This window comes from Muscardinus avellanarius (assembly GCF_963383645.1).
Source record: "Muscardinus avellanarius genome assembly, chromosome: 7".
Taxonomy (NCBI): Eukaryota; Metazoa; Chordata; class Mammalia; order Rodentia; family Gliridae; genus Muscardinus; species Muscardinus avellanarius.
In genome coordinates this window covers 79,276,911-79,302,179 of record NC_137793.1, presented here as the reverse complement: position 1 = coordinate 79,302,179, position 25,269 = coordinate 79,276,911, and the positions used below count along the sequence as shown (strand labels likewise).

The 25,269-nt window shown below is 40.2% G+C and overlaps 1 pseudogene across 1 annotated transcript; it reads left to right on the top strand.

Annotated features, from left to right (window-relative positions):
• Positions 1 to 92: 92 nt before the first annotated feature.
• On the top strand, positions 93 to 24,837 carry LOC308265116 (KATNB1-like protein 1; annotated as a pseudogene). Its single transcript has 4 exons — positions 93 to 398; positions 2,934 to 2,965; positions 15,274 to 15,772; positions 24,433 to 24,837. The product of its transcript is annotated as a KATNB1-like protein 1 (transcript).
• The last annotated feature ends 432 nt before the right edge of the window (positions 24,838 to 25,269 follow it).

Genomic DNA, 25,269 nt, shown 5'->3' with positions numbered 1-25,269 from the left:
CAGCTCGGGGTCTGGGGGCGCCCGGCGCGACTTCTCACCGCAGGAGGCTGCTGCGCGCAGCGCCCGCGCGCGATCGCGGCTCCGCGCGCCCCATGCGCCCCTGGGGCCCCGGGCGGCGGCGGCGGCTCGGTCCGCGGCCACCCTCGCGCCCTGGCCGCGCCTGCTCCCGGTGCCCGCCTCGCAGTGCACTCGCGCCCGCCGGGCTCCGCGCTGCAGCCGCCTCCGGGTGGGCGGAGGGAGCCGAAGCGCCCGCGCCCGCGGCGCCCCCTGCCGGGCGTGCGCCCCCCGCAGCCCGCGGGAGGGACGCGGAGCCAGGGCTCCTGCCGCGGCCGGCCCAGGCTGGGGATGCAGCGGCACCCTCTGGGCACAACCTGGAACTGCGGGGAGAGCAGGGCACCGTGAGCTGCTTGCTGGGGGGATTCAGCCCTAACCCGGGACCTCCGTGGCTCTTGGAACACCTTCCTGTCCTCCGGCGGGTGTGCTGACGTGACCAGAGTCGCCCCAGCTTGATTTCCAAGCCAGTGTCTCATCAATGACCGATGAAGTTGTATTGTAAGTGGGCCGACTTGCAGAGATTGACAGGTTCAGCACCAGAGGTGTCTTAGGCTGTCTTTACCATAGGCAGGCATTCAGAATCCTGACTTTGGATAAATTTCCTGACTGACCTGGTGTCCCGGAGGTAGGCAGAGGGGGTAGATTGAATCCAGGGGCCTTCTACCTCTCTGAGTCACCGTCTCAGCTCTTATTTATTTATTTATTTTTATTTTGAAACAGGGTCTTGCTAAGGCTGAGGCTGTCCTGGCACCTGCTATCCTCCTGTCTCAGCCTCAAGTACTCGGATTACAGGCATGCACCACTCTGCCAAGCTGGAAAGATTTTACCAAAAGACCAAGAAAATACACGTGTAAATATGTAACATTTTTTAACTTAAGCACAACTTCTGGTGATCAGTATGTAGTTAGAAACAGGATCTAACTGCCTGATCGACATCAAATTAATGAACTTGTCTTTGAAGGCAGATGCTTGGGGAGGGGCAGCATCCCAAACTGCATATTTGGAATTAACGGGCCACAGCCTTGACATGGAGGACAATCCACAGAGCACAGGATGAGGTAGGTACTCTGCCCCTGGCAGAAATCCCATATGCCAAGATTTCTGGACAGGAGACCGCCTTCCTTTGTTCACTTATTTTGGGGGATTTCTATCTGCACATGTTCTGTACCTGCCTGTTTACTATATAAGGGCACGTGGCAGGAGACTAAGCCTATGCCCCACAGGAGGGATGAGTTGATGGTTCAGCAGTCCACACACAAATGTAAGAAGAACACAACTGGCCCTGGAACCTCAGGGTCTGGATTTACCCTGCTGATATAGCCTAACATGTTGCAAATACACCTGTCATTTTGCCATTCTCAAAAATAGAAGAACAAATTCCTTCCCAGCAGTCTCTCAGAGTTGCTGTGGGGAGCAAAGGATATTGTATAAGTTATAGCATTCTAAATTTTAAAGTACTATACCAAGCTCAGATGTAGTCTATAAAGTGGGGATAACTGGGGTTATTTATTTATTTATTTATTTTGTGGTACTGGGGATGGAACCCAGGGGCATTCTACCTCAGAGCAACACCTCCAGCCCTATTTTGTATTCTTTATTTTTGAAACAGGGTCTCACTAGGTTGCAAAGGGCCTCACTAAGTAGCTGAGGCTGTCTGCAAACCACCATCCTCTTGTCTCAGCCTCCCGAATGCTGGAATTGCAAGCGTGCGCCACCACACCTGGCTAACTGGGATCACTTATAACTGGAAGTTATTCCACTGGACAGCTTCCTATCCAGTCCACGAGGCACCCAGCTGAGCACCGTGAATTCTTAAGCCCTAGCTCCGTCTAGTGGTCCTTTGTACAATTACAAATCAGATAACAGAAGAGAATTCAACTGAGATGTACTTGGTACTAAGTTAAGCTGGTCTGGTGCCTGGCCACTTCATTTGATTAAGTTCTTTTGAATAAGGTTCTTAAGGCGGGGCTGCCTATAGCAGGAACATGCCCGGGAGATATTTTCCAGGACAATATTAAAAACCCATCAGGAAACCTCATAACCCTGCTTGTGAATGGAAGATAAAGACAGGGGAGTCGTCATAAAGAATTAATAATCTCTCGGACTTTAGTTAGCTCCCATGTTCTGTGGATAAGATTTAAAAAAGAAATAAATGATATTCATTTGGGGTGCAAGATGTGAAGCCTTTGTAGGTTACCTAATAAGTGAAAGGAATAAGAAGATGCCTTCTACTACTCACTACTACTGTTCTCAACATGTACTCTTAATGTGAGTATGTGAGTGCACTTTTTAATAGTATAATTTTTAGTAGCATACTTGAAGAAATAAAAAGACCTAAAACTACTCTAAAATGTCAACCTTTTTTTCTTTTCTTTTCTTTTGTGATGTTCGGGATTGAATTCAGAGGCATTCTACCTCTGAGCCACACCCTCAGCCATATTTTATTTTATTTTCTTAATTTGGAAACAGGATCTCGATAAGCTGCTGAGAACTTTGCTACTTTGCTGAGGTTGTCTTCGAACCTGTGATCCTCCTGCCTCAGCCTCCCAAGAACTGCGATTACAGGCATGTATCGCCACACCTGATGCTTCTCATCTCTCACTTGACACCTCTTCCCTCCTCTGCCTTCAGTTTCAGCACCTGCTGAATTTGAAGTTCTGTCTGAGCTCTATCACGGTCACAGAGGACTCTCAGGGCAAACTTTCATCTTATCAATTTGTTAAAATTTGCAAAAAATTCACAATTCTCTAGCATGCCTTGTAAGCCAGCTGAGAGTTCCTGTACTTTTATGTAACAGACAAAACTGCTTTTCATTTAGAGGTATGACTGTACATAACTCACCAGTGTGCCAGTTAAACTGCTTCTGTCCTTCCCTGTAGAAAATGGGCTACCACTGGCTAGAACTTCTACAGTGAAAGATGTAGCCTGGAAGAAAAGCTCTGGAATTTTACTGTAATATTTTTGGGCTTCCCTTCCTCCGAATGGTCCTCGTCGCATCCTCCCTCAGCATTTTGTTCAGCCGCACACACTTACATCTGTATCACACAATAGATGTGAGCCCCTCGAAACACAGACAAACTTTAACAATCTTTGTTTTCATAAATATAATAAAGCTGGGCATGGTGTGGCACGCTTGTAATCCCTGCGCTTGGGAGGCTGAGACAGGAGGATCACACAGGTTTGAAGCCAGCCTCAGCTACTTAGTGAGGCTCTCAGCAACTTAGTGAGACCCTGTTTCCAAATAAAATATAAAATGGGTCTGGGAGTGTAGCCTGGAGGTAGAAGGCCCCTGGGTTGCATCCCCAGTACCACCCAAAAAAAAAAAAAACCATAAATGTAATAAAGCTGTGCTGCAGAGAGGGAGAGTTCACAAAAGGAACAGTGAGGAATATAGAACTCTGCAGAAAGAAGACAGAGAGAGACAGATGCCTGCAGATTGGCTGGGGAAAGAGTCCAAGAGATGGCAGGAAAATCTCTCTGCCCAGCAACAGATCAATCTATCACAAGAAGCAGAAGACAACATCACACACCAAATACCAGATGAGGCCAGCAGTATCAGGCAAACACAGGAACTGCATTTGTGCCTTCAGGAAGACTCTGAGGCCTGGGTGACAGATTTCAAAACGCCAAGAACCCCTCAGACTTAGGGTGCCCTGTGAGTCCTGGGAGCCGAGGGGCCAGGCCAGGGCTTCATCCTCATTAGCAACATAAGCAGAAGAGAAACTGAATATAGCAGTGATTTGGTGATTTTACCACTCATCCACCCGCTGTGAAATATCTAAAAGTGGAGAAATTCACAACATAGGAAATTTCAGCTTCTATAACCCAAAGACTGACCTATTATATATGTAATTTTTATTAATGAAACTTCTATTGGGCTTAGCCTGGCTCAGTGTTGCACACCTATTATCCCAGTACTTGGGAGGCTGAGAAAGGAGGATTGCAGGTTCTAGTCCAGCCTCAGAAACTTAGCAAGACCCTCAGCAACTTAGCCAGACCCTGTTTCAAAATTGAAAACAAAAATTAAAAGGACCATGAGTTTATCTTAGAAGTAAAATGTCCCAGGCTCAAAAAATCCAGTACCCCCAAAAAAGTTTAATAGACTTATAGGAAGAGTATCAGGCAGATGCTATCCCTTGAAAAATACTGTTTGCACTATAGATCTAGATATCTACCCAAGATGCTGAGAAAGGGGAAAGAATCTACCTCGGTGGGAATTTTACCCCATGAACTTGATAATAGAGGGAAGGCTATACTGCTGTGGGTATCACAGCCAGTTGTGGCTAATCCAATAGACATTTTTAAGTGTGGTAGAATTGGGTTATATCTTCCCTAAGTGCCCAAAGCAATTATCCTTCTTTCTCACATTCTCTTATCAAAAGAGAAGAGGATCCTTCACCACATTCTTTTCCCCAGGGGAAATAATTAAAAGTCATTTATAAAAGTCGCATTTTATTATAAAAAAATCATTTTGACATGCACCAGATGCTGGGATGGTTTCCAATGAAGCAAAGATGGTTATGATTGGTACCTGCTCAAGAAACTGAACAAACATTTCATGATTGCTTATGGGCTTCATGATTTTTCTCCATTTGCCGATTCTCCTCTCTCCGTTGTGTGCTCTACATCCTGCTTTATTTGTAAATAAAACACAGTTCTACTTGATCTCTTCACTAAAGACTTTTTTGCCTCCTCTTACCTGAGACTTGGTTCTTCTCCAAGGTCTTGGAGTCCTGTAGATTCCATTTGTTTTGAAAATATTTATGTCATGGCCCATGTACCTAGAAGACAGAAGTTGAGGTGAGAATTCATCTGGTTCCTCAGTGCCATATCCAAACTGCTGTTCTTTTCCAGTCATGTCAAAATAGTCCTCCTTTGAAGTTCATGGTAAAAAATGATATCACTCTACTTCTTTTCATTTCTTAAGAAAGATTTGGGGGAAAAAAAATTTTTTTTTTCGTGGTACTGGGAATGGATCCCAGGGGCATTCTACTTCCAAGCTACACCTCCAGCCCTATTTTCTTTTTATTCTTTATTTTGAAACAAGGTCTCACTGAGTTGCAAAGGGCCTCACTAAGTAGTAGCTGAAGCTATCTCCAAACGGATCCTCCTGTCTCAGCCTCCCAAATGTGGGATTACAAGTGTGAGCCACCACGCCCAGCCTGCATTCAATTTTGAAAGGTTAAGATGCCTGAGAGATGTTGTAAAGAGATATCCAGTAGGCAGTTGGATAGACAGGCCTAGAGCTCAAGAGAAACTTCCATGTGGAGTCAAAGGCTGAAAAACCACCAGCTTATAGCTTTCAAAGGAAACTGAAATAGAGCAGTTCAGAAGCGGGGGAAAACTGGGAGACATTTTGTAGAAGCTCAGAGGGAGAAGGGTGAAGATAAGCATTGTATGTTGTACACTATAAAGGTCAACACTGGAAGAACACTGATCTAAGCACTACTTGGCCAGTTGAGAGCATATAGTAGAAGCATTTTCAGTGGAGTAGGGAGATGAGGGACAAACTACAAGGGATTTTAGAGATTAAGTAGAAACATACAAATAAAATGGTAGACTGAACTAAGACGCAGTTGAGTATGCCTTTCTACCAGACATCTAAAAATATCATGTAAATTATTTTTAAATGTGTTTTAATATATTTCCAAGCTCAAACGCAGAAAGGGAAATTTTACATGTCAAATATAAGCAGTTAGCTGGGTGTGATGGTGCATGCTTGTAATCTCAGTACTTGGGAGGCTGAGACAAGAAGATCTCAAAGGTTCGAAGCCAGCCTCAGCTACTTAGTGAGAGTCTCAGCAACTTAGTGAGACCCTGTTTCCAAATAAAGTATAAAATAGGTCTGGGAGTGTAGCCCAGAGGTAGAAGGCCGCTGGGTCCCATCCCCAGTACCACAAAAATTAAAAAGCAGTTAGTAGGAGTCAGTAGTGGTGGTGTTTGGGGGCAGAGAGAACCCCAAAAAATGCATGTGAGGGGCTATAGTTTTAGAATTGTGTGATGATATGGGCTGAGGTTATAGGCCTCAGACTTGAAAGAAAAAACTAGGACTGGACCCCTGATGGAACCAGGAGGTTGGAAAAACAATACCTACCAGTTGAGCTCTCAACTTATCCAGACTATGAGGAGAAACAGTTAACCTTCAAAAATCATAGCCTCTAAACTAAGCATTCCACATGTATGGAACAGAACTTTCCCAACTACCTTCATATTCTATGCCAAGAAATTATATACTGAAGCTCACATAGCCCTGTCAGAAACCAGTAAGAAAGTGCACCATGCAAAAAATTCATACCAACCAGTACACCTTAAGGTCCTGGCTGACAAAAATTTCTCCCAATACTGAGTATACAGACATAATTACAAATTATGCAAAAAATATAATAAATTAAACCATATAAGAAATGAGAAAAAAGGACAACTGAGGAATAATATATGCCACAGCAATATAAAAGAGGCTTTAAACTTTATTTTTAAGCATTCAGTGAAGGCAGAGAAGGAGAACAAAATAAAAATCCTTAAGGAGAGAACTTTATGACAAATAAAAAGTTGTCTTTGCATGTTAAAATAACAATCCAGATCTAATTAGCTGGAAAATTAAATTATATAGAACATACCCCAGAGAAATAAATAGAATGTGGAAATGTAAATTATAAGCACCACAATGAAGGGAGAGACTCCATGTATGTCTACAAAGAATTCCCTAAAGAGAAAAGCCAAGCCGGGCGTGGTGGCGCACGCTTGTAATCCCAGCATTCGGGAGGCTGAGACCGGAGGGATCGCAGTTGGCAGACAGCCTCAGCTACTTAGTGAGGTCCTCCACAACTTAGTGAGACCCTGTTTCAAAATAAAGATTATAAAATAGGGCAGGGGGTGTAGCTCGGAGGTAGGATGCCCCTGGATTCAATCCCCAGACCCACAAAAAGAGAGAGAGAGAGAGAGAGAGAGAGAGAGAGAGAGAGAGAGAGAGAGAGAGAGAAAAGCCATAGAAGGCCAGGCATAGTAGTACACTCTTGTAATCCCTGCACTTGGGAGGCAAAGACAGGAGGATCGCGCAGGTTCGAAGCCAGCCTCGCTGGTTTAAGAAACCCAGTTTCCAAATAAAAAAATATATAAAATGGGTCTGGGAGTGTAGCCCAGAGGTAGAAGGGTTCCATCTCCAGCACCACCAAAAGAAAAAAGAAAAAAAAAAGCCATAGAAATGGGGAGAAGCAATATGCAGAGATATGATGAGACAAAACTTTCAGAAATTAGAAATTAAAAATCAGGATAAACAAAACTAACAAATCCAGACCTACCTAGATTTATTGTAGTGAAATTTCTCAGCATATAAGGAAAAGAGAAAATCTTTAAAGCTACCATGGGAAAAAAATTAGCTACAAATAAATGAATGTATTACTGACACGTTAAGATTGTGACATGAACAAGAGAATCATAAAATGGTGAAATACACAATGAGCTGCCATATATACCTAACAGGATGACTAAAATTAAAAAGACTAACAACATGAAATACTGACATGGATATGAAGGCATTAGAACTATCAAACATTGTTATGGGAATATGAAATTATAAACCATTTCAGAAAATAGTGTGGCTGCTTCATATAAAGCTCAAATTCACCTCTACTACAACCCATAAGTTCCACATATTCACAAAAAAGATTTGTTCAAAAAATGTTCATTTCAGCATTTAGGAGGCTGAGACAAGAGGATCGCAGTTCGCGGACAGCCTCAGCTACTTAGTGAGGACCTTTGCAACTCAGTGAGAACCTGTTTCAGAATAAAGAATAAGCCGGGCGTGGTGGCACACATTTGTAATCCCAGCATTTGGGAGGCTAAGACAAGGAGGATCATGGTTCACAGACAGACTCAGCTACTACTTAGGCCCTTTGCAACTCAGTGAGACCTGGTTTCAAAATAAAGAATAAAAAATAGGGCTGAAGATGTAGCTTGGAGGTAGAATGCCCCTAGGTTCCATCCCCAGTACTGCAAAAATAGAAAAAAAAAAAGAAGAAGAAGAAGAAAAAAAGTTCACATAACTTTTATTCAAAATAGCCAAAAAGAAAAGTAAAAACAGCATGTGTCTATTACTATAGAATAAACAAACTGTGTGTTACTCATTCAGTAGAATAGTCTTCAATAATGAAACAAGCTACAGATAAATGCAGGATCATGCAGATATCATGGATAAATTTAAAGACATTGTGCTGAATGAAAAATCTTTAAACAAAAGAAAATATGGTACATAATTCTGTTCATGCAAAATTCTAGAGCTATCAGATGAGGTTATAATGAAAAATAAATTTCAACAGTGTTAGTCTCTCAAAGAGGATACTGGGGATTACCTCTGAAGGAGCATGATGGAATTTCCTGGAGTGATAATAACATTCTATAGCTTTGTGAGAGCATGCATTATGCAGTTATATGTGCTTACTAAAACTCATAAAATGATGCCTTTAAGTTTTGTGCATAATATAAATTTATTTCGAAAAAGTCTCCAAACATATATTGAATCCTGGTTAATGGATATGCAGGCTAAATGTTTACCGATGAAGTATACAGATGTTTACAACTTATTTTGAAATGCTTTTAAAAAGAAAATAAGATGGACCAGGTGTACTGGTACACATCTGTAATCCAGTACTTCGGAGGCATAGATAGGAGAATCACAGGTTCAAAGCCAGCCTCAGCAACTTGTAAAAACTCTCAGCAACTTAGAAAGACCCCATTTTAATTTTTTTTTTAAAAAAAAGGGCTGACGGTGTAGCTTAAAGGTGACTCCTCCCATATGAAAGAGAGGAAGGAAGGAAGGAAGGAAGGAAGGAAGGAAGGAAGGAAGAAGAGAGAGAGACACAAAAGCTGAGCAATGTTAACAATTGTTGAATCTAGATGGTTGGTATATGTGTTCACGGCACGATTCTTTCAAATTTTTTTGTGTTTGATTTTTTTTTTCCCTACCCACCAGAACTACCATTCAAGAAAAAGATGAGAGCCTGGCATGATGGTGCACACTTGTAATCCCAGTACTTGGGAGGCGAGACAGGAGGATCACAGGTTCGAAACCAGCCTCAGCTACTTAAGTGAGGTCCTCCGTAACTTAGTGAGACCCTGTTTCAAAATAAAGAATTAGACTTCCGGGAAGATGGCGACAGAGAAAAGTGGGGCTTACAAGCCCCGCTAACAACCAATCTCTATTACCACAAAATCAGTGCCTTTCATACCCAGAAAATACCATCAGCAGAGAAACAAAAAAATGTAATTACAAGGGACAGAGAAAAAAGAGGGCTGGAAAAACGAGACACCAAAAAGAAACCAGACCGCAGTGCTGCAGCTGGAGCCATGGCACGAAGCGGCGGGCGCCATTATCCCTTGCAGCACCAGGCTCCAGAGAGGAGGGGAACTCATAACGGAGCTCAGAGCCAGAGAGGAGATAAGCCAGCCTCAAGCCCGAGGATGCGGCAGCAGTGCCTTACTGCCCGCGGCAGCGGCGAACTCACCGGATGGCTCCAGCCGAACGCACTCAACAGCCCACCAGGCTCCAGAGAGTAGCGGCGGACAGCAAGCCGAGGTGAGCCACTGCGGAACAGCCGGGCAGGATTCGACAGATTTCTCAGAGCAGGGAGCATCTAAAGCTCCCAGGGGCTGGGCTCAGCACACCCTGCAGGGACTCAGAGCAAAGCTCAAAACCAGAGAAGAAATACACCAGCCTCAAGGCTGAGAGCGTGACAGCGGCGCCATATTACCACCAGCGGCAGCAGCAGCAAATTCACTGAGTCCACTACAGCTCCATCTGCGCACTCAACAGTGAGTCAAATTGGGGCCCCTAGAGGAGAAATCCCAGTACTGTACTCCCTGGGACTTCACCCAGTGGGGGAGTGGCGGTGGCAGAGATATCACACCATAGGAGAACGTGCAACCTAGCACCCCCCATAGTCTAAAGCAGCCTCAATTGACTCCCAGGGTCTGAGACTCTGCGATACAACCCAGTAAAGAAGTAGTGGGGACCGAGATACTACAGACTCGAGATCCAGAGCACCTTAAGTAAAGTCGTAGTGACCCAAGGGAAGAACCCAGAGAAGGCACAAACTTCCGAAATCATGGGAAAGAGGAATAATACTGGAGCAATGAATGGCCACAACCCCACAACATCAGAACCTGATAAAACAGAAATTCAGAGATTTTTAGAAGATCAAATGAGGAAAATAACTGTAGAAATAATAGAGGTGTTTCGAAAAGAACTCAGAGAGAGCCAAAAAGAGATAAAGGAGGCAATTAATGAAATAAAGGCCTCAATTCAAAGTACAAACAACCCATTAGACCACATGGAGAGTAGAATCTCGCTCTTAGAAGATGAGCAATCCAAAAATGAACGCATAGTTTCTAATTTAGAAAAAAAAATCCGACAGCAGGAATCTGACATTGAAGAAATATGGGCCCATTTTAAAAGAGCTAACCTAAGAATAATTGGAATAGAGGAGGGAAAAGAAAGTGAAACCAAAGGGATCAACAACCTCTTCAAGGAAGTAATAGAAAATTTTCCAAACATAGAGCAAGAGGTTGATACACAGGTCCAGGAAACTTTAGAACTCCCTTTAGACAGAATCGGAGAAGAGGATCCCCATGCCACATAATTGTCAAAATGACCAATGTGGAAGCCAAGCAGAGAATCTTAAAGGCAACAAAAACAAAGGGCCAAGTGACATTCAGAGGCAAACCAATTAGAATCACTCCAGACTTCCCAAACCAAGTCATGAGAGCCAGAAGGGCTTGGAGTAACATATTCCAAACTCTGAAAGAAAACAACTTCCAGCCAAAAATTTCCTACCCAGCAAAACTTTCTATCAAATTAGATGGGGAAATAAGAAGCTTCCATGACAAACAGAAACTGAAGGAATTTATGTCTTCAAAACCAGCGCTAGAGAAAATACTCAAAGAGATTAACTACAAAGAAGAAATAGGTAACACACACCAGAACCAGAGAAACAAGATTTTCCATCCAACAGACAACTAAGATTGGTTATCTGTGGAGATTCATTATTTATGTTAGTCTTTTACCTATCTCTAAATTGTATTGTTTGCTTTTATTGTTGCTAATTTTTAGGATGTCTAGTTGGAATATTAATATACCTTCAGATATAGCATTTGGAAATATTTTATCCCATTCTATCAGTAACTTTTAACTCTGTTTACATTGTCTTTGGATATACAATATTTTTTTTTAATTTGGGGGGAGTTTATTTACCCTTCTGTTGCCTGTGCCATTGAAATCATATCCAAGAAATCACTGCCAATTTCAATGTTGTGAGGTTTTATGACCCAGATTTTCTTCTAAAAGTGTATAGTATTAAGATTTATATTTAGGTTTTTTATCTATTTTGATTTAATATTTGTATATGTTTTAGGTAAGGGTCCGATTTTATTCTTTTCCATGTAATTATTATTTTTCAACAATATTTAGTTAAAAGATAATTATTTCCTCCACCAAATGTTCATGGAAACCTTGTCAAAAATAACTTGACAATATATGGAAGAATTTATCTCTAGGCTTTTATTTAACTCCAATGGTTTATGTATCTGCCTTTAGAACAGTACTACACTGTTACAATTATTGTAGCTTTACATGGTTTGAAATCAGAAAATATACATCTTCTAGCTTTGTTCTTCTTGAGATTGTTTTGGGTATCTAGAGTCCATATTCCATATCAGGATAGATTTTTTCTGAAAAATAAATAAATAAATGTATGATAGTTTCACCTAAAAAGAAAAAAGAAAAAAATATTCTCTGGTAAGAAAGAAAGCAAAAAAAAATGGAAATGTTATCTTTAAATCATCAAAAGCTTGGTATCAGACAAATGAAACTGTTATGTGAGATTATCATCATTAATATTGGATAAATTGCTATAAAACTAGATGTCAACCACTAAGCCAAGCATGAAAAGGAGGGATGGGGAGGGAATGGGGTGGGGATTGGGTAGGCGCTAACTGGGCGATGTGTGCATGTATGTCTACAAAAGTATTTTCTTTATACCATTATGATGTATGAATACAGTACACCAATTAAAAATTAAAAATAAATACATAAATAATTAAAAAATAGGGCTGGGAGTATAGCTCAGGGGTAGAATGCCCCTGAGTTCAATCCTCAGTACTACAAAGAAGGAGGAAGAGGAAGAGGAGAAGTAGGAGAAGGAGGTGGAAGAAGAGAAGGAGGAGGAGGAGGAGGAAGTAAATGCATTTTCAGACATAGAAAGAGTAAAGCCTACAGGTATTTGTTGAAGAACTACTTAAGATATAACTCAACAGAAAAGCAAATGAACTTAAAAGAGAGAAATTGAGTATATGATATAATAGAGAACAAAATAACTGTTAAAACATGTTAAGGAATTTTAATAACTGTCTCAAAAAATAATGAGTATAATAACAGATAAATCAGAGAAGTGTTAAAAATACAACAACACTAAAATACTTAACAATAGTAAGATTAATTATAGTAATAGAATAATTCTACAGCCCTTCCTTGTCTCAAAATTGCACTGCTAAATTTTAGCCCTTGTTAGAAAAATTTATAACTTCTAAACATGTAGGGGAAAATAAGAATCAGGAATAAAGAAAATACAATCCAACCAAACTATGTCATGAAAAGAGAAAACATATAAAAACATATATATTAAATAGAAAATATATGAAGAGTATCAGAAATACAACCAAATATTATCAGAAATATATTAGTAACAATAAATGTAAATGGATTAAATTTGAAAGAAATTTTAGATCAAATAAGATTTTTAAAAATTCACCTTTGGGGGTTTAAAATAATCTCACTAGGAGCACAGTGACATCGAGTGTTTGAAATAAAAAGAAGTGGAAAGGATATATTAGGACTTCAGACTTAAGAACTATTTTAAATTATAAAACTTAGCTTAGAAAACAAAAGTGGTTCACTCTTGTAATTCCAGTACTTGGGAGGCTGAGACAGGAAGATTAGAAATTATAGGGCAGCCTCAGCAAGTAGTGAGACTTTCAACAACCTAGTGAGACTGTTTCAAAGCAAAAATAAAATAGGAACAGGGGTATAGCTTGGAGGTAGAATGCCCCTAGGTTCAATCCTCCGTATTATTAATTAATTAATTAATTAATTAATAAAAAAAAACTTTAAATACCAAAAAATTCTATGCAAAAACCAGACCTGGTGGCACATGTTTGCAATCCAAGAAAGGGAGGCTGTGACAAGAAGATTGCAGATTCAAAGCCAGCCACAGCAACTTAGTGAGGCTCTCATCAATTTAGTGAGACTCTGTCTCAAAATATACAAATAAAATAGGGCTGGAGGTGTTAGCTCAGAGGTATATTGTCTTTAGATTCAATCCACAGTGCCACTAAAAAAAAAAACTGCTATTCAAAATATAGATATATAAATAAGCAACTCTCTCTCTCTCTCTCTCTCTCTCTCTCTCTATCTCTATCTCTATCTCTATCTCTATCTATCGCTATCTCTCTCTTACTGTGAGGATGACAAGAAATGAGCCCTATGCTTGACATGGAAGATAAATGGGCCAGGAGGCCATAGAGCTTCTGGAAGAAGTCAGACTATTTCCTGAAGAGAGCTCATGATAGGCTGACAAACCAAGGCCCCGGAAGCTGTGGTCAAGGCTCTCTCCTCCCTGAACAGGCCCAGGGGTCTCCCCCTCACTCAACATTCTCCCCAAGGGGAGGGAGGAATAAGAAAAACAAATGGGCTGAGAGTACCAGAAAGGCCTGACTCCGAGACTAACAGTCACAGATTGTGCTTATGAATCAAGATAAAAAGTCCACTCAAAGCCAAGAGACTGATAGTAAATAGACCCAGACAGATGCAGATAGACACAGTCATAAGCAACCTAAACCCCATACCTTCCCAGGAGGTAGCATTATACTTCTCTAGCATATATCTTTAACATCTCTCTGCTGAATCCATCATAGTAGTGTTAAATTTTTTTAAAAAAATCCCTGATCCCACTTGCCCCTTAACTAGCAACCACTGTCCTATATTTCTCCTCTTCTTCACTGATAAACTTTAAAGCATAGCCTGAACTCACTACTTTAATTTCTTCATATACTCTTCTTCCTTCAATCCAATTCATCTGTTTCTCCTCCCATTGCTCTACAGAAACAGCTCTCACCAAAGTTCTCTGTATCACTAGAGTCAACGAACATTTTTGAGCTCTCATAATACTGAACCTCTTGGCAACATTCGAAACGAACTTTTCTCTTCGATTGCACATCCCACCTTCTTATCCTGCTATGTCTCTGTAGTGGCATTATTCATATTTATGAGCTCTCAGAATCTTTTGTGTACATTTCTCTGTCATGTTCACTTTCTTCATTAGGAGTTCCATGCCTAAACCCAGGCCTGCATTGCCAGACTATTTGCACCACGTGTTAGCACTTGGGTCCCACTACTCAGCAATATACACACGGGATTTGTACTTCAAAGAAAATTACCAAAAAAAAGAAAATGAACCAAATGTATTTTTCTTGCATAGGTTATTGTGAGAGTTCAGTTTGGTTTTATACATAGAATAATTAGAACTTTGCCTAGCTCCACTCAACCACTGTATAAGTGTTAGCTCTTATTACTCTTAAAGAAGCAATGATAGTTTTGAAATCTTTGGGAGGATAACAAAAAATATCTTTAGTAATCACAAAAATCAAGACTGGGTCTCACTGACTTATTGTAAACAGTTTCAAACAACTCTCCAAAAATATTTTAGAGTCCTATTGCCACCGTATGTTATAGTTTGAACCTTGAACATCCCCCAAAGGTACATGTGTTAAAGGCTTGTTCCCCAGGGTGGCACTACTCGGAGGTGATCAAACCATTAGGCGTAGACAAGAGGGAAGTCTTTAGGTTATTGAAGACATACTCATGAAAGAGACTGTGGTACTCTGCCTCCCCCCTTTCTCTTTTGCTTCCTGAACATAAAGTGAGCAGCTCGTTCCATCAGATGCTCCCCACCACTGCCATCTAGTGCACCAACCAGAGACCCAAAACAATGGATTCACCAGTCTCAAGATGGAATCCAGCACACAGCAAATGGCTCCGAGTGGGGCCTGGTCTGGGAGCCGAGGGGCGCTCTAGGCTGCCAGGCATGGGTGGTAAGAACCACAGCTGGGCTAAGGCACCACAGTACCATGAGGTGCCAGTATTTAAGAGATTATGCCACCTTAAACTCACAGTGTTAAAAAGTGGAACTTTTGTAATAATATCGAGGATTGTTCCATTGATCTTCCTAGAAAAAGGATCTTTAATTTCACTAATAAGAGCATGAAGAAGGTTAAGGGATTTCCAAAACAATTGGCTTCTTACATATAGAGAACAGTTGGACAAGCTGTGAAAAGCCCAGATAAACTATGTAATCTGACATCTATCACAGAAAGAAAGTTCATCTACCTTTTCTAAGTCTTTGTCACACACACAAAAAAAAACAGTCCCCTGGAAGTGAGGGCTATGATATGGCAAATAAAGAAAATAAACTGGCTTGTACAGGCCACCTGCCTGAAAAATCACGCCCTGATAGTTGAATATATTTGGTTAACTCCAGTGATCCTGGTTCTTCACAGACAGAAAGCCCATCATCAAAATATAGTGGGTTGTTTCCTGAGGTTTCTCAGGACCATGAAACAATGGCCCAAGTGTTTTTTCAGCAGGATCCGAGATTGATTGTTGTCATGGATGGTGTCAGTGTTGATTGATTGGTTTGGCAAAAGGTCTCTCTCATGACAATGGAGTCATAATGACTTTCAGAAAAAGAAGGCAGCTGAGCGGGCTGGGGATGAGAGAGATATCTCTCCTCCTTGTCCTTCTACCGGGGTCTTGCTGGTACTGAGAGTTTAAACCAAAGCATTGTACTCACAGAAGACAGCAAAGCAGTCATGGGATAGTCTGGGAAAAGTATCAAGGTAGTAATGGATGAATCAGGGAATGAAAGGGTAAAATCCTGGAAAATAAGGAAGCTGTCGGTCTTGGCTGACCAGTCTCAGTTGGTCCTTGGCAATTTTTCTACAAGCAGACACCTCCACTTGGGTGACTGGGCAGTTTGTGCCCCTCCCCAGCAGGACTGAGGTGACTTCAAAGCTGATGACTAACCAGGCTTCCAACATTTTCTCCTTTTTGGTATTTTGAGACAAGGCCGGTAGTTATTTGTCAGACTGGGAGAACTGTCACTGGTTTTCCAGGCTGCCACAAGATAGCAACTGACATGCATCAAATCTGACAACAGATTTGTCGGTTTTGGATATATTAATGGTGAATGCCAATAGTTTTTTCATATTAACAACGCAAAGTCAAATTTGCATTGGATAGACAGCTATGTGTTAAAATTAAGACCATCGTAAATTCCACTAAGAAAGCCAATCTTAAAGTACGTATGACATAAACTTTAAGGAGCAATTTTGTGGCCTGAAATCCGTCATGCCGTCTTGTCAGCGTCTGAGTGTGACTCAAGCAGAGTGAGTCCTCCTCCTCGAGAAGAGCTGTCTTGACTTTTCAGATTTGTCATGAGCAGTCTAGTGTGTTCTCTCTAGGGCTGCTGGCTGTGATGGACTGGGATAGCTAAACTGACTGATGTTTTGTCTAATACCCATCTATATATTTTTAACATTTGGGAAGCACAAATGTAGCATTATAGTTACATAAGAGTTAACTTTAGCTGGGCGTGGTGGCACATGCTTGTAATCCCAGCATTCGGGTGGCTGAGACCTGGAGGATTGCACTTTGCAGACAGCCTCAGCTACTTAGTGAGGCCCTGTGGAACTCAGTGAGACCCAGTTTCAAAATAAAGAATAAAAAATAGGACAGGGGGTGTAGCTCAGAGGTCAAATGCCCCTAGATTTCATCTCCAGACCTGCAAAAATAAAGTTAAATTTAACCTTTTCAGTGAAACTTAGATAACCATAGACAGATACTTAGATAAACAGAGACAGTAGAATGTTAACAAAAGAAATTATCTTAATAGAACACCACTATAGGCCTTTTGAATAATTTGTAAATATGACCATCTTTATCACACATCCAGTATTCTTTTATCCTCCACAGTCTATGATATACTCAACCCTACTACTTACTTTTTGTCTTCTGATAGTATCCTATTCTTTCCTTTCCCATTTGAGGGAATATTATGATAAACTTTACCATACACGATACTTTCTTATTTCTAAAATATTCTTTTTTTTTTTTTTTTTTTTTTTTTTTTTGCGGGTCTGGGGCTGGAACCCAGGGGCATTTGACCTCCAAACTACAGCCCCTGCCTTATTTTTATTCTTTCTTTTTGAAACAGGGTCTCACTAAGTTATGGAGGGCCTTACTAAGTAGCTGAGGCTGTCCACAAACCGCAATCCTCAAGTCTCAGCCTCCCAAATGCTGGGATTACACGCATGCGCCACCACACCTGGCTATTCTTCCTATTTTTAATTCTTCCTTACTAAAATTTCTCATCCTCATGTACCTTCTTTATCTCTCTCTCTCTCTCTCTCTCTCTCTCTCTCTCTCTCTCTCTCTCTCTCTTTCTCTCTCTCTCTCTCTCTCATCCCTACATATTGGTTCTTTTCTGCCATAATTCCCTTCTTTGGCTTCATTTTGAAATAATTTTGTACATTTCGCACGCTTGTAATCCACGCACTTGGGAGACAGACAGGAGGATCGCGCAGGTTCGAAGCCAGCCTCTCTGGCTTAAGAGACCCTGTTTCCAAATAAAAATATAAAAATGAGTCTGGGAGTGTAGCCCGGAGGTAGAAGGGTTTTTAGGAACCCCAGTACCACCAAAAAGAAGAAGAAGAAGAAGAAGAAGAAGAAGAAGAAGAAGAAGAAGAAGAAGAAGAAGAAGAAGAAGAAGTAGAAGAAAGGAAAAAAGAAAAAGAAAAGAAACAAATTAAAATCATTTGTCCAAGTTTTACAATGGCCTGAACTATTTTTTAATTTTTTTATTTTATTTTATTTTTTTGGTGGTACTGGGGATGGAACCCTTCTACCTCCAGACTACACTCCCAGACCGTGTGTGTGTGTGTGTGTGTGTGTGTGTGTGTGTGTGTGTGTATATTTTTTTATAACAATTTTTTTATTGAACATAAATAGTATACATTTACACTATATTTGGTGTAAATATAGTATATTTTTATATACTATATTAAATATATTTACTATATATATACTATATTTACTAAATATATATACTATATATAAATATATTATATAGTATATTAAATATATTTGGTGTAAATATAATTCGCCCACATTTCCCCTCCCCCCACCAATGGTTGTCCAGGTTAACCATGTCTTATTCATAATTTTACACATGTTCAAGTGTAGACCCTTATTAATCGAGACCGGCCTTCCTCCTCTCCTATCTTACCATCCAAACTTAGCTAGTATTTCCCCTTCAATATCTGGAGTCCCTCTGGTATTCTTTGTGTTTCCTAGTTTGGGCACATTAGAGGAAACATATGTATCTTCTTCTGTGCTTGGCTGATCTCACTTAACATAATGTTCTCCAGGGCTTTCCATCTTCTTTCAAATGATATAATTTTGTTCTTCTTTATGGCTGAATAGAATTCCATTGTGTGTATTTCCCATAGTTTTGCTATCCATTCATCTGTTGATGGTGATCTGGGTTGGTTCCATATTTTGGCTATTACAAATTGTGCTGCTATGAACATAGGTATGCATATGTTGCTGTTAAAGAAAGAAATTGAAGAAGAACTTGGAAGATGGAAAGATCTCCCGTGCTCATGGATAGGCAGAATAAATATCATCAAAATGGCCATTCTGCCAAAACTGATCTATAGGTTCAATGCAATTCCCATTAAAATACCAGTGACATTCTTTAGAGACCTAGAAAAATCAATCATGAATTTTATATATATATTTTTTTTTAATGGTCTCTGCGCTATCCTCCTGTCTCTGCCTCCCATGGCCTGAACTTTAAAGAGTTAAGTTTTTCTTTTCGGATGTTTACATTGTAAGCAACCTAGAACAGTATAGTTATCTTAGTAAACAAAGAAGAGAAATGAGAAAGCCAACTCAGGAATTAGAATGTAGCAATTTTAGGGTTTTTTCTCCATATTTTTTTAAACCCAGTTTTGTTAGCCCTAATTATTTTTGGTTTTGTTTTTGGTTTTTGTGGTACTGGGGGTGGAACTCAGGGGTTTTCTACCTCCAGGCCCAGACCTTATTTTATATCTTTATTTGGAAACAGGGTCTCACTAAGTTGCTGAGGCTGGTTTCGAACCTGTGCAAGCCTCCTGTCTTAGCCTCCAAAATGTGGGGATTACAAGCATGTGCCACCATGCCCGGCTAACCCTAATTATTTTTGCCTAAACTTTGTGGTCTATATGTGGAGTATAACTCCTGGGTTATGCCAAGTGCCATGTCCTGAGTGACTTTTGCCACAAAAGTCGGTCCATTGTTTGCTTTAAGTCAGCCCTCTCTGAGTGGATTTGCATCCACAGTTTTTCATAGTCCTGGATCGATGGCTCATTGCTGTCTGGCAGCAAGGTGACTGGATTCAAGGTATGTACCACCTTCAGCTGTATACGAGAGTTCTCATACAGTGAGCCTGGCGTTGGTTGCTGGATCAGAATCTGGAATGCTGTCTTTCTTCTTTTTTGAGACAATCAAGGTGAAAGGCCTTTTGGCAGTTGCCTTTTAAGTTGTTGAAAGGCCTGTTGTATTTTTTTATACACAAAGGGGTTTTACTATGACAGCAAAGTTTGGAATCCAAATGTGACAGACCCCTATCACTTTAAAAAATGCCTGGAGGGCTTTCAGTTTGGTGAATAGCTTAGACTGTCTCCTTTTTTCTTTTTTCTATTTTTATTTTTGCCTGAAACAGTTTTTTTCCTTTCTGGTTGGTGAATCTCAGATACTTAGACCTGGGCCCCCAAGTGTACTGGTTTTAGTTTTAACTTCTGGGTCTTTTCACTCAAAGGAAACGGGTTCTTGGTTTACAGGAGTCAGACTGATACTGAAGAAAGCACTCCCCACGCATGTGAGCCAGGCTGTAATGACTGGGAGCAAACTTAGAAGATGTAGGATAACTGTGGCCTCGTGGATGACCCACAAGTCCTTCCCTGGTTGGTAATCCTGGGTTTCTGGCTTTTTGACTGGCAAAAGAGAGTTTCACTGGGACTGGCACAACATGATAATGCCATGTTATTTAAAGTCTCTTTAAATGGAGCTGTATTTCTTCCAGTGCCAAACAGGGGATGGGGCCTTTTGTTGGGGTGTTTTTCTTAGCCCAACAGACTTGTGCCTGTAAAACATAGCATCTTCCTTTGGTGTTGACAAGAGCAGGAAAAGTTGGCTTAATCAGGCCAAGTAGGATTCTGTCTTTGGAAGATAGACTAGAGAAGGTCACCCAGGGCCTGTGGCTTTTCAGTTCTTTCTTTTTTTTTTTTTAAACAGGGCTTTTCTGTAGCTCTATCAGATGTTGCTGGTGGGGTTGGCACAGAAGGTGGCAGTCAGAGTCCCATTTGCCAGACTGGATTGCTAGTTGGTTGGGCTAGGATGTGGTGATGGGTGCTGGCAGCTGCTGTCATGTACATAGTTGGGCTTCAGTTGGTTGCTGCCTCTGATTTTCTGACTGACCACTAGAGTAGATAAGACTTCACAGCAATGCGAGGTCTGAACCAGTTACACCCAATTGTCAGTGGAAATGATCCAAACATTTTGAGCTATCTGTGACTTGGTCCCAAGTATGTTGGGTGATGCCTAGATCTAATGAGACATTTTGACAACCAATTCTTTCTAAAAGTTGACCATTTTATCTTGCACAGAGCATGTAATATTTTGGGGGTTAGTTTGGGTCTGTAATCATCTGTATAAGCTCTTTTTTTAAAGTTTTTGGTCATGAAATCTAAGGGAGTAGGCTTACTCTGTTTTTCTCTCATTTTGACCTAAAGAGCCCAGACTAGTGTCAAGACTCTAAAACAGATAACAGACAGATCGCAGATAACACCAGCCATCCTCCCCGTGCAGGTTTTTAAGCTGTCTGTTGGCATAGGCAGAGTGATATACAACCTCACTTCAGTCAGACCAAGGACATTTTAGGGTCCTTGCTGAGCTGCCACTTAGCTGTTACAGGATGGCCCTGAGTTTATATCTATAAGCATCTCTTTGTATCTATTGGGCTTTCTTATATTTAAAACAATCCTTATAAAAATCATTTTATTTATTCAAATTTTTTTATGTAAGGTAAAAAGACTTTGTTTCTAACAGTTTTTAACAAAACACAGCTTAAAAAATTTTTAGCCTTTGATATATAGAATCATGTATTAATTAAAATTCAACTCTTGCCGGGCGTGGTGGCACACACTTGTAATCCCCGTGCTTGGGAAGCGGAGACAGGAGGATCACGCAGATTTGAAGCTAGCCACGCTGGATTGGGAGACCCTGTTTCCAAATAAAAAGTATAAAATATGCCTGGGAGTGTAGCCTGGAGGTAGAAGGGCTTCCAGGAACCCCAGTACCACCAAAAAAAAAGAAAAAAAATATTAACTCTTGCCAGGCGTGGTGGCGCACACCTGTAATCCCAGTACTTGGGAACCTGAGACAGGGGGATCAAAGGTTTGTGGCCAGCCTCAGCTACTTAGTGAGGCCCTCCACAACTTAGTGAGACCCTGTTTCAAAATAAAGAATAAAAAATTGGGCTGGGGGTATAGCTCAGAGGTAGACTACCCCTGGGAGGGTCAATCCCCAGCATTGAAAAAGAATTAACTCTTAACAATTTTTTAAGGAATTTATGTTAACATTTAGAAAAATGTAATCTTAAATACATTTGATAGGCTTAGATATATTGCTTTTTGCTCATGTTAAAAAAAAAGCCAAGAATATTTTGTATTTAGGACTTTTAGTATTTTAACTTACTTATGTACAATTAAAAATATAATAGACAACCTTTATAAAAGCTTATACCATTTATATTTACTTAATTTACCCACTTAATAGTTGTTTTAGATTATCTGTGAAAAACAAGCACAGTTAGTATTTTAAGCTTTTTTTCCTACAAAAGAAAAAAACAAACAAAAATGATTATTATACTTTAAACATCTAACAAAAATATATAGATACAACCCTGATTGGCAAGCATCATGGAAAGGAATCACATTAATTTTTTTTTTTTTTTTTTTTTTTTTTTTTTTTGCGGTACTGCGGATGGAACCCAGAGGCATTCTACCTCTGGGCTACATGATTCTAGATACCAAAGGCTAAAAAAATTTAAGCTGTGTTTTATTAGAAACAAAGTATTTTTACCTTACTTAAAATAAGTAAGCCTTGTTTTATAATTTATTTGGAAACAGGGTCTCACTAAGTTGCTGAGCCTCACTAAGTAGCTGAGGCTGGCTTTGAACCTGTTTGATCCTCCTGTCTCAGCCTCCCACGCGCTGGGATTACAAGCGTGCGCCACCACGCCGGCTTCTCATATTAATAATTTTCAATGACATCTTTTACTATTATTTTTATCAACAACTAAAAGATATTTGGATTCATTTGTTGCTATTGTTATTATTATTATCTTTATGAGAACTGATTTATTTGAAAGTCAATTTTGGTACTACGTATATAACACACAGACAATACACTTATACAGACATACAACATGGGCAGAAAACAAGTGTCTTGCAACTTGAAAATGTCAGGCATTTCATTTTTATAGATAGATTACTAAATGTAGTGCCAAATTTAAAGTTTTGAATGTTAAAACACAGCCTATTACAAACACTTGTTTTTGCCAGTGAGCAGTAGACCATATAACAGACATACACAAGGATAGAAGCCTATGCAGCAGAGGATGCCTGGGATAGGGTCCAACCAGTCAAGGCTGACATGAAATCAAATGACTTAGGTGGCCATTTGTCAATCCTTGAGGAAGACTCCATGCCAGACACCACTACTGCATACCCTACTTCTCAAGGTATTAAACATAGTACTAACCCTTGAATACCTGTTAAGTAGGAGGAGTAAAAAAACAATAGAGATCATTAGTTAGACAAAACAAAAATAAATCAGAACAAAAAAATACATGCACATAATCTCAACATGAACTTCTAAAAATCTATGAGCTCAAAAATGAAACACAATAGTGTTTGTAATAAAAAAAAAGTTATGTCTAGTGGTAAATTTGCCTTTTTCTTTCTTCTTGTTTGCCAGAGAGGGAGGGTTAAGATATAGAGCTTTAGAATCCTGGAATTTACTTTGAGAGTGTAAGAGAACAAACATTAGAAAATGGAATTATAAATTTTTAAGCCTGATGTATATAGTCCTCACTATATTTTAAGCAAGGGTCAATAAAAGGTGAGTGGAGCCTTTTTAATAATTTAAAATCAAAAGAGATATGTTCTCTTAAAATTTGCTGTGGATTATTTGGATTAGGACCTTGAATAATAATAAGGTATGATTGCACTATCTGTTGAAAGATAGGCTCTCTGTAACTTTAACCCTTATCCAGGCCCATCTTAAGAGACACATATAATGGAGTACAAGGAATTAAATCAGTTGTTAGAGTTGTTGGGTGGCAATTTAGCAGGTGGAGGAGGAAAGGCATCATTATTTTTACTTTCAGTTTTCCCCACAGCCAATTAAGTGGGAGTCAAAAGCTGCACAGCAGCATAGGGCAGCTCAGGCTGAGAAGCTGCCCCAGAAACCACAGGAAAGGCCTGTGCTTCTCAAAAAGGTTTCAAGCAAGCCCCAGTGAGAGCCCAAGGAGAGAAAACAGCATCCTCCATCCCCTGTCTAAGCAAACAATGCATATGAGATGAAAAATTCCCCAGATTGTTATCCAATCCTACGGATTTCCCTGCTAAGCTGGTTACATACAACCTTGACAGCTTAGGAACCTAGGAAGCACAAAGAAAAAGAAGAGATAGACAGACTCACTGAAACACTTCAGCTTTCCTGACCCACGCTGGACATCATTTGTAGCAGATGGTGTTGATATTGATTGCTTGTTTAATTGGTTAAAAGTCTCTTGCATGAACAACAATGGAGTCATAATGGCTTTTAGAGAAAGAGGAGAGCTGATATCTCTCCTCCCTGTCTTGCCACTAACATCTTGTTTTTATTGAGAGTTTTAACCAAAACATTGTAATCACAAAAGACAGCAAAGCTGTCATGGGGTGAGTATGAGTATCATGGAAAAGCATCAAGGTAGTCATGGATGAATCAGAGAATGAAAGAGTAAAATACTAGGAAATAAGGAAGTTGTCAGGGTCTTTGCTTATCAGTCTCACCTGGTCCTTGGAGATCTGTCTGCATGCAGAAGTCTTCTTGGGTAGGCAGTTTGTGCCCCTCCCAAGTCGGACTGAGGGGACCTCAAATCTGATGACTAACAAGGGTCCTAACAGAATATAGCTTTAACTTGGAGGGGAAAAAAAGTATAAGTGAAATTGTAGCTTATTTGGTGATGATGGAAGATCTTGGTGTTGTGGTAGATTGCCTTCCTGTGCTCACCAACAGTTTACAGGAAGAAAAGCAATATATCTCACTTGGCTGCTACGTAGACTTGTTGCCTCTAGTAAAGTCATTACTTAAAAGCAAAGTTGAAGAATATGTCATAGTTGGTTTAAGGTGGCTTCAAGCAGTAATTAAAAGGTGGTGGTCAGAACTATTGTCCAAAACAGAAATTATAAATGATGGAAATAATAAGACTTTAAAACAACAGTTAAGTGGATTATGGGAACAGGAACCCCATCTTACCTTGGTTCCAGGATATACTGGATGTAGATGCTTATTTATTACAGTTGCATTGAGAGATTATATCTATTAAAGAGCATTTGGTTATTCAGAACATCCTTGTACTATACAATTTCTCTTCTAAGAACTGTAAAAGAAATCAAAACTATTTTTCTTTTAAAAAGCCACAAAATGAAACTACTAATAAAAATCTAACAGTCTACTTCATATTGAAGTGAAAAAATACCCAGAATGAGCATCTTAAACTTGAGGTGAAAGTGCACTGTGAAGGTTGTTCACCCAAATTTGCTGCATCCTGAATTTATATGGTTACCTGGTCACAACTACTGGAGCCGGGCGTGGTGGCGCACGCTTGTAATTCCAGCATTTGGGAGGCTGAGACCAGAGGATCGTGGTTCATGGACAGCCTCAGCTACTTAGTAAGGCCCTCCGCAACTAAGTGAGATCCTGTTTCAAGATAAAGAATAAAAAATAGGGCAGGGGCTGTA